This window comes from Parus major, chromosome 7 (assembly GCF_001522545.3).
Source record: "Parus major isolate Abel chromosome 7, Parus_major1.1, whole genome shotgun sequence".
In the NCBI taxonomy this organism is placed as follows: Eukaryota; Metazoa; Chordata; class Aves; order Passeriformes; family Paridae; genus Parus; species Parus major.
In genome coordinates, this window is record NC_031776.1 from 31,980,831 (window position 1) to 31,994,613 (window position 13,783).

The 13,783-nt window shown below is 44.0% G+C and overlaps 1 long non-coding RNA gene across 1 annotated transcript; it reads left to right on the forward strand.

The window, feature by feature from the left end:
• Positions 1-5,873: 5,873 nt before the first annotated feature.
• Positions 5,874-8,702, forward strand: LOC117244712. The gene is made up of 3 exons (XR_004498275.1): positions 5,874-6,248; positions 6,335-6,721; positions 6,874-8,702. It is a non-coding gene; the product is annotated as an uncharacterized LOC117244712 (long non-coding RNA).
• The last annotated feature ends 5,081 nt before the right edge of the window (positions 8,703-13,783 follow it).

Genomic DNA, 13,783 nt, shown 5'->3' on the forward strand with positions numbered 1-13,783 from the left:
TGGGGTATAAAGAAATCCTTGTGACTCCTATGATGCAACACAAAGCAGAATTAACACCAGAGAATCAAACAACTCATCCATGAATAACCTTCAGACTAAAAATTATTCACCCAGACTTACCCCCCTGGGCTTGTTTTATACTTGTTTTTATACATAAAAACAATAATGCAAAAAATACCAGTTTTGATCTAGACATTCTTCCTGAGCTCACTTCATTCTTACAGCTTGTCTCCAAGGCCTTATCATTCCTTGCTCCCTTCTCTGGCAGAGCATCTCCCCACCACAGCCTCATCCCAAAGCAGCCAAATTAAAGAAAGCTTTCCTCCTGTGCTCAGAAGATGCAGGGTCATGGCCAGCCTCAGTCCTGGCTCACCTGCAATTCCTGCCAAATGTTAATGCAGGTTTCTTGCTTCAGAGCCTCGGGTGACACAAAGCTCCTCTGGGTGTTTTACTGGGAGCCTCTCACCCCATTACAAATGTCTTAAAACAGCAAGCTCTGCCAGAGCCTGCCTTCTCTGCACTTTGTGTAAATTATCCCTGGGCCACTGCTTAATGTTTATTATTTCCGATGCTTTGAAATTTTAAACTGAGGGCATTAATATAACCTACAGGACAAGGCCAGGGAAAGGGGTTAATTGGAGAGGAAACTCTTGTTTTGCTGTATGGGGGAGCTGTATTTCACTCCCCCTAAATAACCCCCAGCAAATATAGTCCTCAAATTCATTCTTGTTTTGGTGGGAATTTAAATAAATCTTCCAGGTCCATCTCTTGGCCACAAATTGCTTCTGAACATAATTAGCCTTTCTACTGGTACTGGAGCCTTGTTTATTTATGTGTCATACCCTGGAAAGTGTAGGAATATATAAAATTTCACTCAGACTTAGACAAAAACTCCTCCTTGACCAGAATCCTGTACTTTCAAGGGAAGGAAGGAAAAGAAGGAACATTGAAAATAGTCAATTATTCTATAACCTTCTTATACTTCCCCCACCCTCCCCAGCCTTTTGGAAACCTCCTGTGCTGAAGGCTGCATCCAGGCTGTCATCCCTTCTCCTTGCCTTTCCTCATTCATTTCCCCAATTTCTTTCCATGTGTATTGCAAAAACAGCAGAAATAAATCCATTTCAATGCCTCTGCACAGTCACTTTTTATCTTGGTGAAAGGTACCTCCTTTTTTTTATATAATTTCCTGTAATGTGAGGCTCATCTGGCCAACTTTCATATATACTCACACTGCAAAACAGTCACCTTCAGATTCCAAAATCAGGCTAGAAATTATTCCAGAGATAATCTGCTGTTCAGAGTCTCTCCTTTGGCTGTTGAACAGAGAGACATTTCAGTCTGAGAATGCAAAGGAAAGTTTGTGTTTGTAATTAAGGGCCTCCCCTGTTCCCAGGGTATCTGTATTTGCACAGGGCCCTGCCATTGGCTTTCCCAGGCTGGCCATGATCACTTCATCTTGCTTGGAACCAATTTTCCATCTTTAAAACCTTCCTTTCCTTGCAGGCAGGTCATGAGGCTGGATCCATTACTGCAAGTGAGAGGTTTTATTACTGAGGTGATAAGTGTCATGCCAATACAATAGTCATAATAAATAACTTCTCTAAAAGTGTAAAAGGGCCTGACATTATTAATTGCATTTCAAGCTCGTGCAGCGTGTGTGGATCAGGATTGAATGCAGAACAGACCAAAGGGTTTTTTCTTGCTTGAGTTTTTGCTCTTTGGAAAGAAATGTATTTTGTTCAGCTGAAATGTCCTCGGTGCACTGAGCCTGCAACAAACCTCTCACCTGTGCAAGTCCCCATCACTCCCATCAGGGCTCAGATGTCCCTGCTGGGATGCAGAGATGGAGGGACACCCCTCTGACAGGCAGGGGAGTTCTTTCTTTTCTTTTTTTTACCCTTCAACATCAAATGCAAATGCTCTAAATCTTCTCAGTCCTAAGCAGAGATGGTGTCAGATGACTTCAACAGGAGGCAATGCTTTTAGATGCTCATAAAAGCTGTGATTTCCTGCATCTCTCCTGCAGGCTGTCATTCACTGATGAATGTGCAGAGGGCCTCACAATGCCCCAAAAGTGACTAAAGCTCTTGGTTAAAGGCAGAAATTGGTCCCAGGTTCTGCAGGGCTCTGGCACAAAGCGGTGCACAGAGGTTGCCTTGTACATCTGAGTTGAGATGCTCACAGATAAGTTCACTGAGCAAAAGCAGGTCACATCAGCAGATTTAATGTGTCCTTTGAACCTCCTGCACCTCATTTTCTGGCCTCTGCTGTAACATTTAACATCTTTTGATCATTTACTCACAGGCAGTTGTTTCATTACAATGGAAATAAAAATAGTTGACACAAAAGGGTGGAGTTTTGCCTATTCAGAGTGAGAGTGAAAAGTTGCACTCCTGAGTTGGCTTAAATAGAGTGAACATTATTAAGTGGTGACATGAAAAAGACCTCTCAAAGGAGATAATGCCTTCATCCAATTAATCCTGCCTAATGAAGTTACCCTTCCAAGGTGGGCAGAACAGTTTCAGTGTGAAGTTTGCTTCCTGTGATCATTTGTGCCAATAAAATCTTGTGAGGAAACTGATGAAAATGGATGTGAATGTGCCTGAAGAGAATTTATTTTGATATTTGACTTGTCAGGAAAAGGAAAAAAAAGTGGTTTGTACTTTTCAACCTGATCTGCCACTGTGCTCTCTCCTGATGATCCCAGTCTTTAATAACTTCTCAAATTATAATAAAGCTCCTAGGCATCCGCTTCCCTTTGAATTTGCAGCTGAGAAAATTCCACGTTTGAAACACTTGGAAATGGAGTTTTATTTGATAACCTGTATTTTTGAGGTGGGTAACTACCTTGGTGAACACCTTGATGGTGATTTCAGTAATAGTAGTCTAAAAATACTCCTCTGTCTCTGAGAAATTTGGATTGAGGAAAGAATACTTTTCCCACTATGTTATAATGATACTTTGCACTTGGGCACATTCTTTTATCAAAGCATGTTTTATTCATCAATACACCAGGCCCTCAATTGGTTTTGTTTAATTGTGACTCTCTTTATGCCACAGGATTGGAAGTCCACCTGTGATGTTTCATTTCTGCTTTGCCTATGCTTTGGATATCTCAAGATAGAAAGTGTCAGAAAGGGGAAAAGAAATGTCCAAGTTCAACCAAAGCAGAAGTGATCAGACCAAAACAAATCCAGAGGGAGGAAAAAAAGTCAGAAGGATTGATAAGAAGATTTAAAAAACCATATATTTATGATGTGTTGGTTCTTTTATAAAACTGGGAGCTCCTGTTTTCCTGCAGTTAGAACTGGTTCTAAAGTGGGATACCATCTCCAAATGAAGGCACCCAAAATTATCTACCTAGCTCCTACCTCTGTTTTAAAAACTCATATTAGTGATTTGATTTTCATCATGCCAGTGAATATTTTTTGCAGCCTTGAAAAAATAAAACATACCTGGAGGTTAGGATTTAAGCTGATAAACTGAAATTCCCGAATTTTAAATATTGGCCACTACAACTTGTCCACTGCTATGAAATGATTCAGTTAAGTCATCATGAATAGCAACTCCAAGTCTTCCTCATCTCCAGTTTAACCAGGAAAAAAGAGATCTTTAATGAGGACAATGGAGCTAATAGCCAGGGAGAAATTATTTTCCAGCTGCAACATGGTTCTGGGGTCATGATAAAATTAACCACTTTGAAGTTGTGCAGCCCAGTTTCATACCTCAGACAAAGAATTGGGATAATTTTTGAGCACTGCAAGCTGCTCATACTTCTCCTACTGCTTGTGGCAGGAAGGAATAGTTTTTAACTTGCACTTTGTTCAATATGGTAGTGGAAAAGCTGGTATATCCAGCCTAGTGCATCCAGGTGGTGGCACTGAATTAATATTTCTTTTCATATTCTGGAAGAGTGTCTCAATCAAAATGAGACTTTATGGCCTGTTTTTAATTTCACAGTCATAAAGATGAACAGGCAACTTTTCCAGAGAAATAATGAGGTATCACAGAATAAAGCATGTCCCCATCAAATAATAACAACACATTTAATTAAGTGAAAAACTGTACTAGCTCTAACAGATTTTACTGCCTATAATTTATTTCTAGTTTAATGGGTATTTTGTAGTCCACCAGTCCACTAACTGTTGGTGTATAATCATGCTTTTTTTAGTTATTATTTCTGTTTCTATTCCATGTAGACTAAAAACCACTACTTCCATTCTTTTCAATTAATGTCTTGGTATAGGTTCTTTTAACAAAAACATAGTTTCTTTGCTCATTTTTTAGCAGACATTTAGACCTGGGGCTAAACCAGCTAATATTTATATTTGTTTCCCTGGTGGTCCCAGGGATGAGCTTGGATTAGAGTGGGTGCTCATCTAAATGTAAAACACTTATAATCACATGTAATTGCCTGAAAACTGGCATCAGGTTAATTACTACAGACTGTGGTCCTGAGCTGGACATGCAGGGGCTGCAGTGGCTGGGAGACTTGAACCCAAGCCATCAGGAGGTTCAAAACAGAAAAGGACATTTCTGCTGGCCCCAGTTTTCCGTGCTCCTTGATTTGATCTCCTCTTTAGGGCACTTTGGGTTGTGCCTCAGGGCAGGCAGGGGGATATGCTGCTGTCTCCCAGAGCACAAGCAGGTCAGAGAAGACACATTCCCTGAGTTGGTTTAGAAGCTCAGACATGCTTTTTTGGCTTGTGGCTGAGCTGATGCTTGAGTGACTCCTCTGACTGTAAAAGACACCGATGCATCAGCACCAGCCAACGCCAGAGCCATCTATTTACCCAGGGAAGTGCTGCAATAGATCAATGTTAAATGCTTATTTGTGCTTCACTGCTCCAAGGCACAGAAACTAATTACCAGAGATAAATTAGCCCTTGTGACAATGACTAAGAAATACACGTCCCAGGATAGACCACCTTGACCACAAACACACATAATTCTGCCTCTGACGAGGAGCAGCAGAGGGTTACACGGCTCATCCCTCAGCCAGAGCTCACTCAGGGTGGAGTGCTGCTGGCTTTCTCTGTGTGCTGGAGAGCTGGTGACCATTTGCTGAGCCCCTGACTCTTCCTTTTCCCTACAGGAGTCACTCACTTGTGTGTTTGCCCAGCTGTGGATTAGCAGCAGCAATAAATAAAAGTCCTTATGCAGATACCAGCAGACCTGACTGATGGCAAACCATCCCCAAGGGTTTTGAGTTAACACATGAGCTTATGAGCTTTGCCTTTACACCTTGGCTGCTCAAGAACTGCAGATGCCTTGCTCTGTGTCACCTGTGAAGCAGTCAGGAACAAATGGAATGTTTTCAATTTGGGGTGTGATTACAAAGCTTTTCTAGCTGAAGGCCCTCAGTGTTCCTCAAGTGTAGTAGTTTAGGCAGCTGTAATCAGCAAATAATCAGTTGTCAGAGCTACAACAGGTTTGTAATGCCACTGCTTCAGTTATCCCTCACCTGGACCCTTCTCTCTTCCTGCCAAATCTGGTGGATCTGAATCCAGAAACTTCTACCCCATCTTATTTCCTTATTCTCTAATTGGAGCTGAGGGACTGAGGATGGATCTCTGGGAGTGCCTGGGAGGCTACAGAGCTCCTCTAAATTTTCCCTGCAAGGAGAGCAGGAGAGAGCTGCTTCCATTAACTTTTTGCCCTGAGCCCTTACAAAAGATCTTGCTAGGCTGGGCACTGCATTTTCCACAAAATGTGTAAAACCAAAGTACAAAACCATTATGGATTTAACCCTGCTCACTGTGCCCATCGTAACAAGCTCAGGGGCGACCAGAAGGAACAACAGGAGTGGGGAAACCTTGGGAACACTCACAGTGCCTGGGAGAGGGTCATGCTGCTGTCAATATCTGTGGGAGAGCTCCTCTGTAAGCCAGGTTGACTAAATTGGTCTCAGTTAATTTGGAAATTCACTCTTCCCTATGTCCATGGGAAGTACCTCAGCCACCTGATACATCTTAGCATTCCCCTTGCCCTTTTCACCTGGCTGTGTAATCACTGTGGCACCACAGACCCATCTCATGCTGGAGCAGAGCAGTCCCTCACCTCTTCCCATCCCAGAACTGTACTTTCAAGGACATCCATTCCTCTCAGTACCTTATCCCAGTTCTCCTCTCTGCTGAAGAGAGTTTGGGGCATCAGCACATTTTTCTCTTTTCTGCCAAGATCATTAATAGGAATATTAAGTTCTGTGCCTGACCCTTGAGGAAGACCCCAGAAAATGCCTCCAGGTCTGGTGCTTCTCTGAGCACTCCTTGTTACTGAACCCCAGGTGTAATTAAGAGGAATAACCTGTATTTTTATAACTGTGTTTTAGCAAGCTAATACTATCTATGAAAAATTGTGAAAATCCCGATTGCTGCCTGAGAAACTGAAGCATCACTTCTGTCTGTGTGACATCCTCTCTCCACGTGCCTCCCAGCCAGCAGAGCAAAGCACTGCTGAAGTTTCTGCAGCCAGACTCTAAGAGCCCGTGTGCTGGATGGGCTGGACACATCAGCTCTGTCTCCAGGTGTGGGATCACCGCCCCCATCTCTGCCAAGCCAGCAGGAAAGGATTGGCTCCAGCTCTTAACCCCCTGGGATGTTAGAGCATCTCCTCAAGCTCTGCTTTGCAAGCCTGGAGGTGCAATCCCGAATGTTACCCCTGCCTGGGGTTGTAGCCGCTCCATCAAAGCCTCCTGGCCACGTCGGTGTTGTCGCAGGTGATTTTCCATAATTTTGGTTTTCAGCAGCAGAGGTCAGCATTGCCCTGCTGATGGACGGCCACGTTCCCACCTGCAGGGAACAGCAAAGCATCACAAAATCAGTTTTCATTAGTCCTTGCTCTTTTATTGTGTTGGATTGTGTCTTTCAGCTCCAGAAGCTCCTGGAGGGGCAGGTGACCGAGCCACCAGCTGTGTCCCCTGGGAAGTGACAAGGGAGGCTGCAGGGTGGCCTTGCACATGTTCAGGGTGCCTGGGGACAGCAGAGATGTACTCAGGGTGCTGTCGTGGGTCCTGTGGGACACCTGTGTCCGCCCAGAGCTGCAGCAGGAGAGAGGCTGATACCCCAGCACCACACACATCCCCAAAATGGACAGGCAATGGAGCCTGGGGGCCTTGGCTGTGGATCTGAAGTTCCCTGTTTGTATCAGGACTGTATTTTGTCTTACTGGTTCATGTCTTGTTAAATGGCTGAGGGATGTTATAAGCATGTGACTCATCTGTTATTGCATATAGATAATTATAGCACTTCTAAGCAACCTATTGGACACTCTAGCCAGACCATTAAATAATTGCTCATTCTTTATAAACATTGTTTTGACATGAGGTGGGTCCAGCAGAGGAAACAGAAATGTGAGCCAGTCCTCCAGGGATCTCTCTAATGCCTAATTGCTGTGCTGTGTCCCTAATATTTTTTCCTGAGCTGGGAAATCCATCTTTTTGACTAGAAGTCTTTATTTTGAAGTGTTTGGGGTTTTTACCTACTTATTGAATGATTCAGCCAGACAGTTTCCAATCTGCATGTTCTGCACCGTGCTGAAGTTACACCACCCTTGACACATAATGAAAATATTGCACACCAACAAGCCAGCAGCTGTGCAAGTCAAACTGGTTGTCTCAGTGTTGTTGTCAGCTGAAATCCCAATCTAATAATAAACCTGGAAGCTGTTGACAGGAGTAGTTTCCATGCTGTCTGGCACTCACTGTGGAGCAGGGGAATGGCACGGAGCAAAGCTGTCCCCAGAAGCCTGAGTGGCCTGTGGGGACAGTGTTGGCAGCCCTGCAAAGCAAAGTGGCTTTGATGTCTCCATGGATGGAAAAGATGCTGATCAGCCTTTAGTCTGGGCTGAGGGAAGTGGTTTCTCTCTTCCCCTTTGCACTCCAGGAGGTACAGAATTTTAGGAGATAAATTTGGGATGAATGCCTACCAAAAATAAACAGTTGGAAGGCGGATTGGGTGCATCCTGGTAATGAAAAGGAAATTCAGGTGCAGTGGTAAACTTGGTGAGCTTGGCCTTCAGCACTGGATGTAAAATTGAAGATCTACATGAAATCACCTCAAACATGTGTGTGATGTGAGAGACTGGGATTGTTCAAGGGAACAATTGCCTAGGGAGCCCAGGACTGAACTCTGTTAATGAACCCTTAATGCCGTTCCCTCAGTGTCCTCAGGCATTTATTGTATCCCAGACATTTCTGCGCTCTCTTAAAACTTCCATCTCTTGCAGATGATTGCAGGGCCCATGAATATTCTGTATTAGATCCCAAGTGAGAAGTACACCAGTGGGACAAGGATTAACACAGCAGTTTCGGTCTGAAGACATTTGGATGTGGTGCCACATGGAGATGAAAAACTCACTGTGTGGTGGCAGCAGTCTGGGCCCTCCCTGGTCCCCCACCTCTCCCCCTGCAGATTGAGAGGTGTTTTCTATTGAGTTCATAAAAGAAACACCACACAGAATCCCCTGGCCGTGGCAATAGATTCAATCAGTCTCAGTCCATTAGCTTAACTAATCAATAGCTGTAAGTGCCATAATGCTGCCTCCTACTTCATCACAAAAGCTGAAAACTTACAGGAGGCCACGTGTAATTACGGGCACTCCCTCCATTAACTTCAGGAAAATTAAACAGCCAATATTTGGGTGTCTGGCAGGTTACTTCTCTCAGGAAAGCTGGCACATCCAACTCTAACAGAGCTGATTAATGGGAAAAAAAAGGTGATTTTTTTTTATCAACGCTTTTCATGATGTTGTCATGTCACTGCCACCCCAGCATCTCCCCAGCTGCACTTTGTGTTGCTGGCCTCAGCTGCAGGACCTGAGACAGAGATTTGCCCCTGGTTTGGAATGACTGCAAAAGATCCCACTCCCTTGCTCTGGAGTGAGAAAATGCTTGGTGAAAATTGCAAGAAATAACACTAAGGGAAAAAATAATTCCTACAAGTAATAGTAACAATAATTAATAGTAAACAACAACAACAACATCAATCCTCTTCAAAACATTTTTAGCTTCTTCCCATGCTGTAAATCCTCTGTCTGGAGAAAAGGTGGCTCCAACACTTTATATTAAGCTCCCTTTAAGGCAGATGTCTGCCTCTGGGTAGTCAAAATTGGACCACATTTGCATTTTTGTGCCTGAAGGCTGGAGGCTGGACCTTTAACCCTGCATCACCAGCAGCATTCCAGAGCCAGGGGTATATCCACAGCCCAGGTCTCTCCACCGGGCTCTGAGTTGTAAACTCATTAACTGTAGCAAGACTGTGTTTCTTCATTTACTTTTGCCATGACTGATACACTGTAAGCAATTCCAGTTCTCTTGCCTTTCCATGTACTGTACCCATCCTTGTGTATCCTAATTTGAAAGATATTCTCTCCTGCCTTCTCCCACTCTTCCCAGTTCTCTTGGAATCTGGATGTGACTGCAACAGGAAGACATGGCCAGGAGCTGACTCCTATCACTGAAATCAGGAGCAAATCCTGAAGTGCTTCTTTTGTCATCATTAACTTCGCCAGAGGTTGTCAGAGCAGAGACAAAATCAAACCCAAGTGAAACTCCAAATATGATCTGCAGAGCAGGCTCATCCCAGGGTAGAGATTGCAAAGAGAATTCCTGCTCAATGAAAGCATGAATGCACCTATACATAAAGAAACTCAGAGGCTTTTGTCTGTGGGAAGATGAGAGGTGAGTAGGGTTCAAAATAACAAGGTGGCAATAATATAGCTTTCTAATAAAAGCCTGATGCCTTTAGAGTAACTGGTCCCAGGTTTATTTAATCAGGAAAATAGCTGGGAGTTTAAATAACTTACAATACAAAGTCTGCACAAAGGAGAGAGTGAGCAGGCTGGGTTGGATGTGTCCGTATCTCGCGGAAGGATGTGAATTTGAAAGAAGCACTGACACTTGGAAACTGCCTACAATGGCACCAGCTGGATTGAGGGGAGAGATAGAAATGGTATTAAAAAATATTATTTCCAGCAGCAGTTGCAGGCCTACAGGGCAGAAAGGGAAAGGGAGAGCAGGGATCATGGAAAGAGATAAGGAGGGCAGGTGAAGACACCACGCCAGGAATGGCAATTGCTGGGGCTGTGACAGGAGAAGGAGCTCAGAGGATGCAATCAGGGACTGAGCTGCTCCTTCCAGTATGAGCTGACAACCAGGCTCCCTGCAGGCATCCCCCACTGCCCCTTCCATCCCACACATGGCCTTCTGGAAAATTCCTCTTCAGACACAATTCTTCACATCTGGCTTCAGAACTAATAAATACACCTTCAGTTTAAGGCTTGAGGAGATGACTGTCATTTCTTTAGGAATGGCTTTTCACAGAGGGGGAGAAATCCACAGTATTTCTGGGGAAGCTTTGAGATGGCCTTTTCAGCATCTCTTGCTGAAGCACAAATGGACTCTGCAGGCAGGAGCTTCTAGTCAAGGCTCCTGTTGACTCCAAATTAAGTTGTAATTAAAAAAAAAATCAAATGACAGCACTGTCCATGAAAAGCTTTCATGCATTTTAACTCCAGCAATATTACAGGGCTATGTCAAGGGCTTTTGTATGATCCATGCACCTCACACTGATAAGTAATATCAAGGAAGCAATGCTTTTGTATTGATATTTCACTGTGAAATCCCACATTTGCAATGTCTTGGCAGTAGGTGGTACGCTCAGCTCCAATATTAAAATATTAGTTCAAACTCTAGTCAAAAACTTAGTATAAAGTAGTATAAATTAAAGCATGGCTTTAACTTATAATTTATAGCCAAGCTTCAGCACAGCTTTGGAGAGCAACTTTTTGCATTGGCAGGTGGTGATAAAGCAAGGGGGAATGGTTTTAAACTAAAAGAGGGCAGGCTTAGATTAGCTGTTAGGAAGAAATTATTTTCTGTGAGGGTGGGCAGGCCCTGGCACAGGGTGCCCAGAGAAGCTGTGGCTGCCTCTGGATCCCTGGAAGTGTCCAAGGCCAGGCTGGACAGGCTTGGAGAAGCCTGGGACAGTGGAAGGTGTCCCTGCCCAGGGCAGGGGGTTGGAACAAGATGGTCTTGAAGGTCCCTTCTAACTCAAACCATTCTGTGATTCTCCATAGCAGACCCTGATGGGTTGCAGATCATCTCACTTTCCACCTGGAATGGCAGAGCTCCAGTGACATTAACTAACTGCCTGTGACAGTGGGCCATAACATCTAGCATTTAAAAAAAAAAAAAAAAGAGATTAAATCATTGTTAATAGTGGTTTGCAAAACTGTCAGTCTGTTTCTGTGGTCCTGCCTGCAGTTTGTTTTGTGGCTGTGAGCTGCACAGTGCCATTAAAACTCACTCTGCTGGATGTGCTTGCTGCGAATGCAGGGCTGGAGAGGCCAAGGTCATGGCAGAGCAGCCCTCCCAGCCAGCCATGCTGCTTGCAGGATCACTTGATCTTTATTTTTCTTATTCCTCCACCTCTGACCCATTGTCAGGCCTGGGAGAAACAAAAACATCATGAGCTGAGCTTCACCTCCCATCTGTGCCCCGAGGGGAGGCCTGGGCCCACACGGTTCCCCTGAGAACATCCAGTGCTGCTGAGCCCTCTTCCCACTCCCTGCTCCTCTCTTTCCACACAGATTCTCATCAGTAACCTCTGAGAACATCCCACCATCGTCACTGAGCGGGCAGAAGGGGCAAAAACTTGTGGGTTGTAAGGGAAAATGAAGAAAAAGGGGCACAGGAAAAAAGGGAAAGGCAAGTGGTGCATGTGGAGGTGCTGGGTGTAAAGCCCCATTTCCAGGATGCTGTCTTCTGTCCCAGGAAGCAGAATCTCTTCAGAAAGATATGTGGAATATTTTAGATATAAAGGTTGCTGTGGCAATGCAATGCCCAAAGTGGTGCACGGGATCTGCATCCTACAGACACCAGGGGAGTGCCACAGCACCCCACAGGCCTGAAGGGAATACATTCTGCCTAAAGGATATTCTTCAGCAGGTCAGGGTAATTTACATGTGAGTTTGGACATGAGTGGTGGCTCACAAACATCTGAAGTGTTCCTAATAAAGACAACATGCAAAGACTTTGAGAGTTGTAAGCAGCTCCTGCCATTGGAGGGGAGTGAGCGTGCCTTAAACTCTTTCCAAAGCTTAACATAAGTTCCCACAGGAAGAGATATGAAGGGCATGAAAATGTTACACTTCAAGCAGGGAGATTTAGGAGGCATGTGAGCCGTGCCAAGGAGTTCCAAGTGAAATATTCAGTCGTCAAATTATGCTGTGACGGCAGGCGCCGCTCCCCCTGCATTGCCGTGTCAGAGCAGGGCACAGGCAGACATCGGTGCCATGTGCTCAGGGGGGATGATGCCTTTCCAAACACAGCCTAGAAGAAAGCCCTTCTAATTTTGGTTGATTGCTTTTTAAGTGTGGCTCCTTCAGATCTCCTTGGTCTCACCAGCTCTGGAGGGAACAGCTAGAGGAGGAGGAGGAAAAGGGAAATTAGTAACGTGTGGAAGGTGCCAATGGGAAGTGGATATTGCACAAATATAGAAAAGACAGCGGTCTTTTGAGCCATTTATATTTGTTTTGGAAAAAAAAACACTATTGCTGTTAAAAGTGAAAATTAATTAAAACACAAGCAGGTATTAAGAGCTGCATGACTTCTGTCTCGGTTCATGCTTTTATCATCCGTGGGTCTGAAGCTCCACTGAGTCTGCCTGGTACCAGGACAGCCCCTCATGACAGTCTCTGAAAAAAATGCCCAAGTTGTTCTCTTTCATTTACAGGTTTTTGGGTATTTCTGTCAGTTCTCATATCACTGCATCTTCAAAAGATAAAATAATTGTTCCTATATATGGGTAAAATGCCCTAAGAATTGGGGTTTTTTTTATAATGAATTACTATTGCTTCCTAAGATGTGTAGAAAACCTGAATCAGCAGCAAAAGTGGCACACAAGAAAAGCCATCTCCTCTTCCCTGGCATAACTGTGCTTTCCCATAATATCAATAACCTGAGCCAGGTCTTTTCAGAGTCTTTCGTGCTTCTCCAGCACAGAAAAAAGCTTTTTGGCAGAGATTGCAGTCCCCAGGAAAAATGAGCTGCACTCAGGGCTAGCAAGAAGCTGTGGTTTTGTGTCTTGGCTGCCCGTGGCTTCTCAGGACAAGAGCTGCACACTCTGGATGATTTCTGGCAGTGTCTGCTTCTACCAGCTCCTTCTGGTGTGGAGTCCCTGCTGGTGAAGGTGTGGCCATCCTTGACCATCTCCAAAACCAGGCACAGTAATGAAATCCCCTTACAAATGTTCTTTTTCTTTTTTTCCAAAGTGAATTTCTTTCTGGGATCAATTCAATTAGGAATTTCAGTTTCAAATTGCTAATTGAAATGCTCTAATATTTTGGGTTTTTTCAGTCTGGGAATAGAGCACTGATTTGTATCACTAATTGCAAGCCAGAAATTTGGAGTGCTCCATAATGAGATATTTCACAAACAATTTTTGGTTCAATTAACTTCAGGAACGGGAAAAGCAAAATTATTTTAACTAAGGCACATGTTTGTAAAAATTTAATCTGTTCCTCAGATGTACTGGGGAAGATAAAATGACACATTTGTTGGACAAATCATTTCTCAGCAGCCAAGTTCAGGTTTTGCCTGCTGTAGTTTCTCAGTGTATTATTACAATAGAAAATGAAATACAGCTAGGTATTAATTTTTTGCTCCTCCCCCCCCTATTTTTCTTTTGTTATCATGTGTCTAAAAAGCATTTGGATGATGTCCTCAAAAAGATGCTTTAACTTACAGCCAGCCCTGAAGTGGTCAGGCAGTTGGATTAGA